Consider the following 17,531-nt stretch of genomic DNA (forward strand, 5'->3'; position numbering starts at 1 on the left):
AAGGCATAAAGTTAAAATTATAACAAGCACAAGTCAGCCAATCAGTATGAGATATATTATTTCTCTCCTCGGTAAAAGATGCAGCAAATAGATGCTCTGTCCTGTCATTCTGCACTTTGAAGTACAAAGACTTGTCTCAAATGAGGACCTAAGTTCTTTCATTTTCTTTTCCTTAAATCAGCAAATCTACTACATGGGCACTTACTGATACTAGAGTTATATGACTCTTAATCCAATGATACAAGAATTATGGCAGTAAATGGCTCTGAAAGTGCCTCTCAAGCAAAATATGGAAATTCCCACCCCACTCTCCCAATAGAACAGGATGAACAGTCATTATTTTTGTGAATTCAGAGACTATCCCTGTGTTCAGAGATAGGATGTATATATTTGTCTCTTTCTCTTTTTGAAGTTTTGTTGTTGTTGTTTATTTGTTTTTAATATGATACCTCAGACGTACGCAAGGACAGCTTGCCAGCTTGGTCAAGAACACTACGATATCTACATATTCACTAAGTCATAAATCTTCTGTACTTTGGCTTTGCGTTTATGACACATGACCCTTATTTCTCCCTAGTGGTTGCTTACTCAGAGACAATAGAGGTCTACGGAAACACATGGCTTCCTTCACAGGTCGTATTTCACATACAGTTTTTTACATCTTCGTACACATCAAGAAGTACAGCCTGGAAGGGTAGTATAACACAAATTGTCCTAAATAGACTAATTTGGATCAAATAAGAAAGAAATTTTCCCTAAACATTTGTTAGTACAGTAGTGTTACCTACATGCTTCCAAACATTGCTTATACTTTCTAGGAGCAAATGAACAATCCTGATTTCTTTGGGTATTTGGTTTAATCTGTCTGTCAGACATTATTGAGTTCCTGTAATAGTTCATTCTCACTGATGATGAAGACATACCTGAGACTGGGTAATTTATAAAGAAAAAGAGGTTTAATGGACTCACAGTTCCATGCGGCTGGGGAGGTCTCATAAACATGGTAGAAGGTGAGGGAAGAACAAAGGTATGTCTTAAACGGCAGGCAAAACGAGAGTGAGAGTCAAGCAAGAAGGGAAATGCCTTCTAAAACCATCAGATCTCATGAGACTTATTCACTACCATGAGCACAGTATAGGAGAAACTGACCCCATGATTGTATTACCTCCCATTGGTCCCCTCCCACAACACGTGAGAATTATGGGAGCTACAATTCAAGATGAGATTTGGGTGGGGACACAGCCAAACCATATCAGTTCCATAGCAATCTCCCTAATATCTTATAGAAAGCCAGCAAAAGTGATTACAAAGGGAGCTGGATTTCAAAGGGAGCACTTGCCTTGACCAGAAAATTGTCATTAGAAGAAGGTTTAACATTCAGATCCGAAACTCATTTCTCTTTCTCATTGAAAAACAGATAACCATGTTATGAACATTAGCCATATTACCATTATAACCAAGAGGAAATGTTTGTCACTTTTTTCACTAGTATTCATAAAACAAATAAGCATAGATTCCTTGGGTTTGCTTGAATACCCAAGAAAAATGGCCACATTCAATATGCCAAGGAATTTAATGCAAAGTGATTTCCAAATTGTGGGTTCCATTTTTGCTAAAAATGTAACAAGAAAAAATAAAGTACGCATAGTGTTATGACTTCTAACATTTCTTTGAATTATAGTGAAATGAATTACAATTTCACTAAATGAATGTCTACCCAAGAAGTGGTTCTCATTTCTCATGTTTCATATATTTCTAATATTTCTTTTTCTCAATTTTTTGGTTCATATTGAGCTAATCAAAGTTCTTATTACAGGTAACAGAAGCCAGGTTTGTCTAACTTAAAACAGAAAATGGATTTATTGGAAGAATATGTGGAGGCTCACAAAATTGATGAGCCTACAGGACAAACAGCCGGGAGAGTACATAGGAACATACAAAGTATGTGTGGGAGGCAACAGTGACCACCACCATATCACACCATTGGGATATCCCCATCTTCACTCTACTTCAACTCTGTGATTAGTCCCTCAACAGGCCCAGCATCTTTGTGTCATCACCTAGACTCAAAATCCCAGGCTGAAGTATCCAATGATAGCACTTCAGATGTCTACAGCTTCCCTCACTGAGAATTGGGGGGCACTTAACCTAACATTGTATTTAGTGAAAAGTGTTGTCTGCCAAGATGCAGGCAAAGGAGACATTCACCCTATCCAGGCTTCACATGCTGTACAAGCAAAAACCATGATGAATATCCATTGCACATGCTACAAGGAGCGTTACACTTCACATGTCATAATTATGTCTGTGTAGTAAGCACATTAATTTTTAAAATTAATGAGACAGAGGGGAATGTATTAAACATTATCTTTTTGAAACTTTATTATATAAGGTATAGATCAATTAATATTTTCTATTATAGAAGATGTGGAAGAAGGATAGTATTTCCTTCATCACTGTTAATCCTCTGCCTTTAAAAAGCATTACTATATTTATTAATGAAAGCCATTTTAACACTAATACTAGTGCAGCACAAAGCTATAGCTATGGAGAAGTTAATTTTATCCTTAACATTGTTCTAAGTGTTTCACATGTATTAACTAACTCATTTAACTCTATTGATTCATTTTATTTAGTAGAGCTTCTAGGGTTTTCTGAAATCACCTGGAAAAATAAGTCATTTAAACTTCAAGTAAAGTAACTAGCATTATTAAGCCTCATTAAATGCTAGAAGAATCTAGAACTGCCCGATATCCCATGCTAAAATTTATTCTTTAAAATTTGCATCATTTTCTGTAAAAGAAGTGATTCCTATTTCATGGTGCATGTTTGTTGCCCTAACTCAAAGATGATTGTAATGTGATCAAAATAATACTATAGATATGCAATCTTTATAAATAAAGCATTTATATTAGTTGGGGTTCTACAGAAGGACAGAACTAATAGGATAGATGTATATATAAAGGGGAATTTATTAAGGAGTATTCACTCACATGATCACAAGGTAAGGTCCCACAACAGGCCATCTGCAAGCTGAGGAGCAAGAAAGCCAGTCTGAGTCCCAAAACTTCAAAAGTAGGGAAGCCAACAGTGCAACCTTCAGTCTGTGGTCAAAAGTCCAAGAGTCTCAAAGCTGAAGAACTTGGAGTCAGATGCTCAAGGGCAGGAAGCATCCAGCACAGGAGAAAGATGGAGGCCAGAGACTAAGCCAGTCTAGTCTTTCCATGTTCCTCTGCCTGCTTTTATTCTAGCAGCTGATTAGATGGTGCCCACCCAGAATGAGGCCTGCATCTCCCAGTTCACTGACTCAAACGTTAATTTCCTTTGGCAACACCCTCACAGACACACCCAGGAACAGTATTTCGTATCCTTCAGTCCAATTAACTTGACACTCAGTGTTAACCATCACAGCATTCCTAGTAAATTTACAAATGGTAACTGAAAAAAAACATACAATTTGGAAATCTTTAGGGTAACATGACTTAATAGGATAAAATTATAGACCAGTTTGTTTTCATCACCAGCATTGTATCAAATAAATGCAGTCCACATAGTCTACTGTAGAGAATGTATGTCCACATAGGCTAATGTAGAGAAAATCTAAATCACACGTAATCCCAAGACATAGGTCACTGGTTGTCTACGTAATATACATAATCTTCTCATTTACCAAGAGAACTCTAGTAATGTATCCAGCTAAAAGAAAACATTCTCCAGCCTCACAACAAATTACAGGCAGCAATTATAGGATTGTGTTCTAGGAAAATTCTTTTTCCCCTAGTCCTCCTTTTTGGCCCTTTTGCTCATTTCCCCTTTCCTTCCTACTATCTGCCTGAAAGGCACATGTAATGACTAGACCCCTAACAGTCAATTTTAGGCTATAAGATGACACTGAGGATTGAAACCATGAGCTAAAAATGGCAGAGCAGAAAGTCAGAAGGAGACTGGGTCCCTGGACAGAGCATAGAGACACTGTATCTACCCCATGCTGCCACCTCTGTTCTTCTTATATATCAAAGTAGACATATAAATTCTATTTTGCCTTGATCATTTGAAATAGTCTAATATCTACCTACCAATTTACCATTGAAAATATTTCCCACATATATTACCTCCTTTCAAAATTCTAATAACCTCAAAAGACAAAACTATCCTCATTTTATAGATGTTGAAGCAGTTTCAGATGTTAATTGACTTGCTCAGGATTATAGAACAAGTAAATAGAACACCTCTGATGTGGACTTCAGGTCTCTGAACTCAGATTATATCTCTACTATGGTGCATCGCATTATCTGAGAGATTTCCCACCTGTCCCCCTCCCCACAAGGTTAAATCTCTTAAAATATATAGTCAGATTTTCAGCCTGTAACAAGTAAACGTATTTACTTATTCTTTTTATTAACAACTCCAATCTAATGAGAAAACATTTTATTCACAACTTAATGGCCATGGGGCAATGAGAAACACAACAGTTTGGAGATGATTTGCTGGGTTACCAAAAGTCTTTGTCAAATTCTTTTTAGAAGGCTTCCAGTTATCTGATTCAGTGGCCCAAAAGAAGCCAATTACAGAGATACAACATGAGTGGAAGGAATTCAAATGACAGGAAGAAATGAAAGTCTTTAGATCCATGATTTACTGGGGATGTAGGTACTATATGGAGACTAAAAGGAAAAGACTTTGTCCGAATATTAATAGTGATATTTTAGTGTAAACTATTTGTATAATTAGATATATAGTCTAAGCTTGGAAGCTTAGAATTTTTGCTTTTACTTTCGCTATATAAACAAACACTTTGAAGCATGAATTGTGCAGTTTTAGAACAGTCAACTGGTCATGGTTTTATGTATCCATTGGTAGTAGGCAGCCAGTCTCCACTATCTGTATTACACGAGAGAGAGAAAGGTAAAGAATGGTCCCTGGATTCAAACTACAAAGTCAAAAATTGAACTAATGACTAGACTAACTTAACCATTTTTATTCTGCATAAGTAAAAGTCAGTAACTCTAGAAATGAAGAACCATATAAAACAGAGTAAGGTATACCCACCATAATTAGGTATTTAAGTGAATCTTAAAAGAAATGCAAAGAATCTAGTATAGTAAACCAGTAAAAGGTAGATTTTGTTATCAGGAAGACCTAGAATACTGACTTTCCCACTAGTGACTCTATGGCCTTGGGCAAATCACGTAACCTCTCTAAGCCTTGCTTTCCTCACCTGTTAAATAAGTTTGATAAAAGTGTCTCAAAAAGTTACTGTGAGCTGGGCATAGTGGCATGCATCTATAGTTCCAGCTACTTGGTAGGCTTAGGTGGAAAGATTCTTGAGCACAGAAGTTTGAGTCCAGCCTGGACAACATAACAAGACCTCATCTCCCTAAAAAAAAATTTTTTAATTCAAAAATTGTTTCTAAAGTAATTGTGAGTAATTAAAGAGATTAAAGCTTGGTGGGTAGTAAGATAAGTACTCAAAAAGGTATCATGATTATCACTTTCTAGATATATCATAATTAGAATTTTTTTCTAATTTTGGAGTCTCCTCATAGACTTCTTAGGTCAATAAGGATATAATTTACTCAAAGATATCCCCAAATAGTATTACCATAGTCGACTTATTTGTATATGTGTGTGCATGAGTATACATGCAAATATGCCCAAAATACCTTGATCAAAACTAGTGTGGGTTATTTTCATTTGGGGCTTGTTGCTATTGTTTTGTAACTTACCCCAAAATAGACAGTATCCTTCTCTCTCTGAAATATAGAGATTATTTGACGCAAGAGTAGGTAATACTAAGATCGGATTTTTTTCCCTGAAATCTATCTTTCTGAACCATCATCTCTTGAAGTACCAAAAAAATGATTTATTAAAATAAATAGCCTTAAAGATAAAAAGAATGAGGTTAAATTCTGAATACTAAGGAGAGACATTGCATCTATCTTTCTTGATTTCAACAGGGCTGGAAAAATATCAAATTTGAAATAGGAAAATACACCAAGCATTCTCCAGTCCTTTGGCCACCAAAGGTAGAAGTGTAGCTGTACTGAGGACAGGAGGCATAAGAGAAAGTACACTGCCATACAAAGTGCCTCCTAATCCACTGTTGGATTTTCATAAGGTTGTGGTGATGTTCCTTAGGATTATCCAGATTCCTCCATTAATTGATTGATACATTATATCTAATCAAACTGCCATCTCCTGGTACACAAGTTATTTCCTGGATCCTGTTTTGAAGTCTGCTGGAAGTCTCCACTCCTTAATGGCTAGCTGTGTAGTGCCTTTGTAATAAAGACAATGATGCTGCTGCTTTCCAGAAGCACCTCAGCACAGAATGATGCCAAGTTACATGTGCATTTTAACCATTGGCTCTGGAACAAGGCATTTAAATGAGAAAACTGAAAATTAAAAACTCATTAATTTATAATACATTTTTGCTGAGTATAAGGTAGTGTGCACAAAACAGAAGACTACCTATGAAAGAAAAGTTGACTGCAGAAATTACAATGACAAACAGAAAGCCAGGGGAAATAGTTCAGATACTTCATATTCAAGCCTTCAGAAGAATAGATAGGCTAATTACAAATATTTTAAATCAATTCAGCAAAATCTTTTGAAGAATTTTTAAAATGATCTGAATAGCCTACGTTGACATTATCTCATTCTGAAAATACTAAAATTTGCGTCTTTTAAAATGTTATATAGTGAAGATCACTCTTCTCCAAGTTAATCTGAATATTTTACAATTTTTAAAAAGAAACAGGCAAAAAATTACTATAATAATATTGTAATAATTGATCAAATGTTAAATTTCATATATTTGGAAATGTTTATTCTTTTAAGAATATGTTTATGTATATACACATGCATATGTACACATACTCAAGTATACATCTACCCAGAGACACATATGAGACACATATATATGCTGCTTATTTCATTCACTGGATGAACTGAAAAGTAAATGAGGGTCACAGAATCACCTGAGAAACTAAATGCAAATATCAAAGAATACTTTATTAGCAAAAACAAAAGACAAAAGCTTCAAATAGAATAACCATACACAGAAGGCAGGCAACAAAATTTTTAAACAATTTTGGCAGACATATGTAAAATATATGCTGAGAAGGTAAGTCCACCCATCTTTTCAGAAAAAGACAGAGGGGAATCATATGCACAATATAGACACGAAGTCTTAGAATCTAGAAGTAGATTTGAAGAGGAGAAAAGGATCACAAATCCCAGAGACGTCTTTACATATATTTTGATGTTTTCCTTTTGTGTACGGTATTGATGAGTGTGTCATGTGCTCATTGAGAAACCAGCCCTCAGTAATTGTCAGGGATCTTCATTCTGAGTGCAGACTCTACTGGAAATTAATTGCTTCGGTGCAATCTGAACCACATCATAAATGTCATGTAGAAGTTGCAGGGAGTGAGGAGGCAGTGACAGCTCAATCCGCACTGTTTCATTTAAAGGTGGGTAAAACACACTGCGACAGAAGTGCTCTTCATCAATAATTTAGTCCGCAGTGTAAAGCCAAGCCGTGCCAAAGATGCCAGGGGAGCCGCTGCCTCCCTGGTTTTAATGACACCAGCAGGGAGGGGTTGAGGGGCCAGCTCAAATCAACATTCACTGCACATCTGGGCATGTCGGCAGATGAAGATATCAAGGACTGAGCTGACAGGACAAAGGGTTGAAAAAAGAAGTGTAACCTAGAAAACCTTTACTTTGAATTCTTTGTATAAATTCAAGGGAGATGACAGTTCCTAAGGTCATCTTATATAATAAAACTTCAGTGATCTACATAGAGAATTTTAACCCTTTCTACCATGTAATCAAAGAAGATAAAAGTTTAGTTTCTATCATTCACTTTACAACTCTAAAATATTCCCATTTGTTCTCCCCAATAAGACTTCTGCGATGAGTCAGATGTTAACCGGAATTGCATGATTTCATCTCATGAACCCTAATTATAGCTCCTCAGAAGCCATGCTACAGTTGGAGGTCACACCAAGATCCTCTTAACCTAGGGGAGTTTAATATCTTGGCTATTTCACAATGTGTTTGCCTGAAACTTAAAATTTAGTTTGGGAGCTCCCATTGTAATATTAAAGAAATAATGTAAAATGGCAAAACCATCCCTTCTTTACTGTACCTACTTTAAAAAAAAACAAAACAAAACAAAGGAGGGAGGTGTATGTGTTCTCACTACCTAAAGAATGCTGCTTGTGGGATTCTAGTGCAAAAGTTTGAATCGAGTTTGAAAATGAGGATTATATGAATTATATGAGTGGCAATTTTGTCCTGCTCTTTTGAGGACACCAGCATTCCCAGGTTGTGCTATTCTTGGAACCCCAGAGACCAAATTCAATTATCTCATCCTATGTTTTGTATATTTAGAGGACATCACAGCCTCACAAAGGGCTGATTGGATTCTCATTCTCACACTAAGGGGAGTCAGCCCTCATTGAAGGAAATTTACTGAGTTTCCATTTTCCCCCAATGGTTTTCATTATAAAAAATGAAATTAGTAACATTATTAATGCTAATCAGAGTTAAAAGTTTAAAATATTTAGCTATATAAATGAAAAATAAAAGACAATCGGTATATGTGATTTATAAAGAAAAAACATAAGAGCATGAAATGAATTTCAAAATGTACTATTCTGATAATATTTAGCCTCCTTCAGGTGACTAGTATTCAGGTTTTTATTCAAAATGAAGAATGTGTGAGAAAGTGGTAGCCATACTAGTTTGAAAGTGTGGGTTCACGGGATAGTATATCCTATTAAGCTAATAAATATAAATTCCCAAGAATTCCTAAGCACGACCAGTCCATCTTGAAGTCAAGATAGAAAGTATTGACACAATTGAAAGTACATTTCCAAAATGCCTTATAGGAATCAGTGCACCCACTGCTAGCTATAACATTCCGGAACAACACACAAGAACTTGAAATCATTACTGCAGATGACTTCATCATAGTATATCCCTTCAGTCTAAATTTCTGGTATCAAGCAAAGGTTTTAGATCTCACCATTAATATGCTAATTTTTCTATAAACTTAAGAGGAAGACTGCCAAAAATATCGAAGATATACAGGTAGACAATTCTATGGGATTTAGATTTGACTGGCTGAACAGACACAATTCAACTCAACTCTTGAGATGGGGTTTACCAGTGGAAGAAAATCCCATGCAAGTCTGTGAAAGGTCTTATCAGAAAGAACCCTGACTTTGATATCAAATCCTCATCTAAAGTATGTAATAGAGTCTGTAATTAGATTAATAATTGTCAAAACAAAAAACTTGTTTTAGTGCAAGTAAATTTTCCACTTTTGTAGCCGATAAAAGACACAATTAATCAATAAAAGTCATATTTTACTTCAGTTAGACCGATCCCACCATTTTTGGCTTTCTTCATTGCATTACTATAGTTAAGGTAGAAAAATGATTTAATTCAATTTTTAAAAAACAAAAACATTCTTATTTACCAAGAAGATACATCAGGGAGAAGGTTATTGTCTTCGAATGTATTAAGTTGAACATACAAAATTGTTGATGCTTGAGTTCTTTACCTACAAAAAAGCAGTTTCATATGGCTTAACGTAGTAATTCTTCACCTAATAAAAACTTCATAAAAACTTCACTTAAATAAAAATCCTAATGGAGTGTTTAAATATTTGTAAAACCATCCATTCAACAACACTTGAAAACATTTGAAGCCCTACTACACATCAAGCATTGTCTTTGGTCCTGTTTTGTTTTTGTTTCTGTTTTTGCTTTTGTAAAAAATGCAACTAGTAATGAGAATGCTTGCTTCTTAGAAACAAATTGAGAGAGATTAGGAAATGAATGAATTTAATGCTGTTTGGATTTTTGTTAAATGACAATAGGAAATGAGCAAATAGTGTCTTTGAAATTATCTCAGTTTACAGGAAAGAAAATGTGAGTGATAATGATTTTTCTACTTTTATATTTTTAGTGTCCATAAAAGCACAATCATGAGGCCAATTTATATAGAAAACTGCCACAACCTGCTAGTGGCATAAAAGACCTGGTGAGAGGATATTTCAGATAGGCTATTTAAACTAAAATAAAAATGGCAGTTGTCACAAATTTCAAATTAATGTTCACTTTCTAAACCGAAGATGCCCAACTGTCTCTCCATATTCACATGTATGAGTCCCCTGAACTCCAGATGGAAACGGATGTTATAATTATCACTGGATTGTTGTAGTCTTAAATGGGAATGGAAGATAATCATGCTGAAGTATCAGATCCAAAGGATGGCTGCTTTTAAAAAGCCCATTAAACAATATTATTCAATTTTAATGGTAGCATTATCAGAAGGTCTTTGATAATGTAGCTGCCAATTGTGCTCTCTTGATTTGTAACTTTCTTTGAGGGCTTGGGGAACATGAGCTGTTTAAAGCACCTTTTTTAAAAGCTCCTAATTCCTTTCTGACTTTGAATATTCTCTTTTTCACTGAGGAACTGAATAGAACCTGTAACTCCGCTTAAAATGAACTTAGAATACACAGAAGGCCTGCCTTACAATTATACATGTACCAAGATTAAAACTCAGAGATCTTGTAGTCAACAGTAACAGGCTAAGTGGTAGGTGATAGAACTTCCATTCGAAACTTTAGAGAAAAGCAGAATGAGTATAGCCTTTATGGAGGGGTAGATAAAATACTTCAGAGGAGCAGATTTCTAACAGATAATTCTTTGCAGAAAAGTCACAACCATTCTAACATAACTAGCTATTTTAACATTAGGGTGAGGAGTTTGCCACCGAAGTATTGCCCAAGACACATGACTGCATATTACTGATGGTAGCAGATACATTTTAAATTAAATCTTCTTTTATTTAGACCATTATGCAACATCCCATTAACTTTTCCCAGAAGCAAGTAGAGGCACTCATTGTTCTTTGTTTTGGATTCTTGCAAGTAGAGTGATTGTATTCTTTCCGTCAATTATTGGAGTCCGTCATTAAACTGCAACCTTTCCTAAGCCTTCTGTGTCGGCATTTAAGTGTGTAATATGGAAAAATGGCAGATTTATAATTTTTCCTCTGTTCATCTTTTAGTACAAAATTTTAAACTTTTACATCACTAAAAGACAAATATTTGCTTAAAAACTAAAATTTTATTACATCTTTATATCATACAATGTTTATCTAAAATTACAAACTCATCCTAACTTTACCTACAAAAGCTAATAAAGGACTCTAACCCCAGGGAGACTATATAGTAATCAATATTATATCTCATATATATTTTCATAAATATTACCTATATTTCATACATATGAGATACATATAATAATTGCTGTTAGTATGACCATGTGAGTGACAGAATATTAGGAGGAGTTATCTTAAGCCAGTAATTTTGTGATTCAATATGAAAGTCTCAAAGGAATAAACAAGGACTTTAGAAAGAAAGCTTTCTGGCTGGGCACAGTGCCCCAGGCCTGTAATCCCAGCACTTTGGGAGGCCGAGGTGGGTGGATCACTTGAGCTCAGGAGTTCACATCAGCCTGGCCAAAATGGTGAAACCCCGTCTCTACTAAAAATACAAAAATTAGCTAGGCATGGTGGTGTGCACCTGTAATCCCAGCTACTTGGGAGGCTGAGGCAAAAGAACCGCTTGAAACCCAGGAGGCAGAGGTTGCAGTGAGCCAAGATCTCACCACTGCACTCCAACCTGGGTGACAGAGTGAGACTCCGTAAAAAGAAAAAAAAGAAAGAAAGAAAGAAAGAAACCTTTTCCAGGGTGTGGATATTTTCAGCCAATGAAATAATAGCTATGTAGGCAGTGATGGATGAAGTGAACAACTTCATTCTAAGTCAACTCTTTATTCATTTAATCTCAACCTCCATGTAGAATCACAGGATGTGCCCTAAGAGTAGACTTTCCTGCCAGGCCTGTTAGGGTTGAGAAGTAACACTGCTCTAGTCCCACTAGGCGTCCACTCTACACACCAGGAAATTTAATTGTCCTAAAGTGAAATATTTCCCATAAGAGGAATACATTCACTTGGACATTTTTTCCTTGCCATCCTCTTCTGTACTCATAATGTAATATTCATGGTTATTAGGGGATGGGGGATGGGAAGAGGACTTGTTCATAGAAAGTAAAAGAAAAGGTGTAATTAAAAGATGGTAAACATCTCAAGTCTCAGTTACCTTGACCAGTTTATGAGATCTGCAGGAAAAAGAAGGTGCTCTGGAGATCTGCAGAAAGGTCAGAGGAGAATATGATGTAGGCAAGGGGTGAAGGGTATTTTAGAGAAGCCAGGGAAGCAACATTTCAAATAGGCTTTTAAAATTCACTTGGGTTTGTACTATATGTCTCTTGAAAGAGTTAGAAGCCCAATATATAAAAAGCTGACTATTTATATATTTGATTCCTTAAAAGCAATTAGGAATACAAAGCAGATGGTCCAGCATTGTAGATTTCCCTTTTCATATTGCTTAAACACTAGAGATCAATAAGTCTAATATAAACAGATGATTTCCATAGCAGGGTTTATAATTAGCTGGCACTGAATGTGTCCAAACTCTAAAATAATTAGCAGAAGCATGTGGCACACCATTAAAACCTTGTGGCTTGTCTGCATTTACATTTATAATTATTAAAGTTAATTATGATGCTTGTGTTATGGTTCCAAGCTCCTTTACAACTTAGATTAAATATTTTTTTTAATCCCATAACTTCCTTTCTAACCTTCCTTGAGCCTCTGGAAAACAGTGAAATCATACAAAATTAGCAATGTATAGCTGCAGTTTTTTGCTCCAAAGGGTACAAGTCTGTCCTTATCATGAAAGACAGACTCTTCTTAAAGAGCTGGCAGCTTTATCAACTGATAACAATATTTCGATCTTGAATTTTAATTTGTTTGTAATGATGGGACAGGCAGAATAACACTGCTTACAAGTCTTTGGAGTGAAAGCTGTCATTTTTTAGAGCTAAATGAATGGCAAGTTAGTGTCAATATAGGATCCTCAATTTATTATATAGTGAAAGAGAATTTTAAAATAACATATATAATGTGCTTGGTTCAAGGTCTAAAGATACTCTACATTATTTTAGAGTGCAGCTGATATTTCACAGGAAAGGAGCATACAGTTCACCTTTATTTTTAAAGTCCACATCCCCTGAAAAGGCTATTTAGCAAAGCCCTCCACTGTATTGGGAACCTTGGATGCAACAAAGCACATAACACAGACTTTGCCTCCTCAGCCAGAACAATGACAGTCTTAGTTCCACCAACAGTCATATGAACCACAAGAGCATATGTCTTTAAAATTTGCCCCAAGAAATATGATGACATATTTTTGTTGACCTTATACTCAGGTGTCATCTATTGTCATTGCAACAACTGGCCAGTGTTCTTAACAAAAATCTCATTAAATCTGGAAATTTTTTCATCTTTGGTCAAGAACATTTTAAGAAGTTTATATTCTATATGCTATCTAATGCGCCAGGTCATATTTAAAGACACAATTCTTAATATATTTACAAGTCAGTAAATCAGAAAAGGAATATTAAATACCTTATTTGTCAGATCTGCTCACATATATCTCTGTTACTATATTCAAGTTATCTGTAATCAATAAGTGTAACAAATGTGCTTTCTTTATAAAAGAATCCATTGACTTACATAGTTTAAAGTGATTTATTAATATTTATTTTCTGGTTCTCTCCATTTGCTAGAATTTTACATAAGTACCATACACAGTTGGCATCCTACAAAACAAAAACAAAACAAAAACTCTGCTTTTAGTTATTGTGCTTTTCAGATCATTTGCACTCAATTTTTACATGAGTTGAAATACAGTACACTCATTTACCTACAAATTGTAAAAGACATAGCTATAAAATATCTAACTTCCAGTCTCATTTTTACCACATAGCTGAGAGAGATTTTATTTAATAAAAATGACCACATTTTTTATAATAAAGAAAAATCTTTTGTTTCATCACTTCTCCTGATGCATCATTTAGAGGTTAAAAAATTAAAATATACTTTACTCAAGCTATTAATATTAGAATGAAATTCATGTTAATTTCATTGCTTATGAAATATGTAGAGACATACAGACACTGTCATTTTAATGTAGCAGATAAAAAGAAAAGGATGTAGTATCAGCAGGATGGTTTTAAAATTACTTATTATTTTAATAAAACTATTAAATAATTATGTCCAATAAAATTTTACAGTCATTGCTCTTTAAGGGATAAGAGAGGAACAGAAATTGAAGAAAAGATGGAAGTTAGAATGAGATGGATTAAGGTGAGAAAAATCTCAAGATTGGAATGGTAAAAGAAAAGACACAAGAAAAGGCGTACATAGAAAGGGTCAAGGAGAAGATTAAGACTGTGGAATCCAGGTATTGAAAATATCTGCCCACTGGAAAAGATCATGAATTTTCCTCCTGCCCATGCTCATACTTGAATAGGGCTTCAACAATCAGTACAGTAATTTTATCTCCAGAGCAAATATTCAAACCATGTGCCTAGTATCACTGTAATAGAAATATGTATTATTACCTATAGTCTATGTTATATTTATGCTATGTATGTGTTTATCTGTGTATGGCATATATTTATGCTCTGTGCTTCTCAAAATTTCCTGAGGGTAACTGCACTGAACTGTTAGTCATGTATCATTTTCCCTAGAAAAACCTAATGCACATAATAATCTTTCTTAAGTGTAGTATCCCAGGGAGAAAAACAAAAGCAAGTTTTTTAAAAGTTCTTCATATTAAGATAAAGAGGATATATTTATAAGAAATATTGTGATATTAATACTTTGCATTCCCTACAAATATCCATGTCATCATTCACAGAATTTAATTACAGAAACATGAATTATGCCATTCTTCATCTATATTATCAATAAATTGTACTTTCTGGGTGTTTTATGTGTTTGAGGCATTTTATTATATACTGGAGTCACTAAGATTAACCTCAAGTGACTCGTAGCCTGATTTGGGACATGCAAAATGTCATGAGCAATACAAGATGGTGCCCGCTCTGTAAGAAATGCACAACATAAACCGTATGTAACAGACATTCAGAAAGAAAAATAATCACCCAGGAAACATTCACTGAAATAATGAAACTTGCAATATGTTTTTATAGGACAGGATATCAAAGGACCCAGATCCTGTGATATTGGGACAGAATTTTTCAAGCCAAACTTCTTAAAGGCATGGGTTAACGTATATAATATAGTCAAAGAAAAAAGATAAGCCTATTTGGAGAACTAGGTAGATGTCACCTTTAAAAAAGTCTACAAGGAGTTTGCATTTCAATAATCAGGCAAAGGGATTTTTTTTTTCCTCACAACATACATTATACGAAAAAAAAAAAAAATCAGCACAGTATTCAATTCCATTTTGTTTTTGTCAATATATCCTTGCCTATAGAGAACAAAACTGAGGGAACAGTCTCCCTGCAGCTCAAGTTTTTTCATCTCTCAAATCTCCAATAAAAGACACTCATATTCCTTTCTCAGAAAACCCACATTCTCCTCTCAACTATTTAAGTCTACTCCGTGTCCATCATACACATTCTGGCCCACACTTTACTTTCCTCTGGCTCAGGCCAGACCAGGAGATGTCTGGAATATGACAAGGTAGTATGAGCCTGCCAGCTCTATTCTGTTAGCAAATTTATTTTCTTCTCTTAGACGGATGATAAAAATGTCACGGTGTGATGCTTTAGCAGGCCCAGGAGCTCCCACCTACAGCTGTGGGGCTTGAGTGGGACCTGAAGCCAAGAATGCCATAAGGAGCACAGACAGCAACTCCACCATCACTGCTCCTCCTGCATTGCTCATTCTCCTGCTAAATGATGCAATGGGACCCCCTCAGGGATTCTGAGTCTGATCATGTTTTTCTTGCTATTTTTTTACTTCCATCTTCCCTTCACTAAAGCAGCCCAAACTACTGAATTTTTCATGAAACAGATAATATCATTGTACACAAGATAATGGCATTCAAATACATCCATCTGCTTGTTAGCTCTGACTACATTGATTGCAATTCTACTGAAAGAATATTTACTAAAAAAGTGATTTTTTCTGCTTTTATGGTATTAAAAAATGCACAGTTTCATAAGGGAACTATAGAGGGACTGGTATATATACACAATCTAAGAGGGAAAAATGATCTGAGAAATTAAGCAGTGGTCCCTGGGGCGCATCCAAGAACAACAGTTTACATTTTCTCAAAGACGGATTTGAAATCCAGATGAGTTTTATGACTCAATGATTTTGTTCTTCCATCAACTGAAGAATGGTTGGTGGAAAACTGTATTTCACTGGCATGAGAGACATGGCCCAGGCAGTTCCCCTAAAGGTTGGAAAATACACAGTCATGTCATTGTTCATCCTATCTAGAGTGGCCGTGACTGGATGGAGCAGGATGGGAGAACAAGGCTCCAAGCTCCAAGATTCTCCCGGTCTCCATGGGTGTTGAAGTGATAGGAAAGATGAAGAGAAGATCAGAGTGGAAGTGAGAAAAGGAAAAGGCAAAGAAGTGTGTCCTTCTGATCTGGCCTTTTATGGCCTCAAGTTCGGTTTCTGATCCTACGATGAATACTCATCAATCTGATTCAGATGAGGAGAGTTCACTACATTTTTTCACATCTCAGCTCAAAGGCAGAGTTTCTTTCTGTCTATATCATGAAATATTACTCAAGAATTCCTAAACACTATCTCAATCCTCCTATTCACCAAGGATACATTTATTCATTTATTTACTTTGCTACTCTAATTGCCATTCTTATATTCATAAGTCAAATGGAAAATTAATTCAGCATGTTGTTGTATGTGTAACCATTATGTCATAAGATGTTGTTTCTTCCATACTTTTCTTTGTCCTATTCAACCACAGTCATGTCATATTAACTGGCTTGGATTCTTATTTGAATAATTGCTAAGACATTTTCTAACTGGCATGAGATTTTTAATTGAATGTTCAATTAATTCAATTACCCCTAGCTTCCCTAAATTCTAGACAATTACCCCAGCATCCTTAAATTCTAGACAAAGATTTTTTATCCAGTATGTAAATAAAACAAGTTTATTTCATTCCGTATTGTCTTCAATTTTCTAAGCCAAAAGAAATGACACATTGCACTTAACCTAAACATTTTATAACAAAACAAAAAAAAAGCTCTATCATTCTTTAATACCTACAACACTTGTAGACAGAAACTTATATAGGACATCCAGGAAATGTTTTAAAGACTCAGTCAGAAATTCCTTCACTATAAAGAGGTAATTTAATTGAAAAACTTAAGATGTATTGCTATAATAAACACATATACACACACCATGCACAGCCCATCTTTTGAATGATATCCAGATTGGGCAAGAATGGGTAGGTATAGAGAAGGGTCTTGTGGGTATATCTTATGGAGTGTTATTTTCACAGACTAAGGGATACATTCAGCTTCCTGGGATCTGGGTAATTTCTTCTATGTGCTCTGGACCATATGTGGAAACTTGTGT

This window comes from Colobus angolensis, unplaced genomic scaffold, assembly GCF_000951035.1.
Source record: "Colobus angolensis palliatus isolate OR3802 unplaced genomic scaffold, Cang.pa_1.0 Scaffold201, whole genome shotgun sequence".
Lineage (NCBI taxonomy): Eukaryota > Metazoa > Chordata > Mammalia > Primates > Cercopithecidae > Colobus > Colobus angolensis.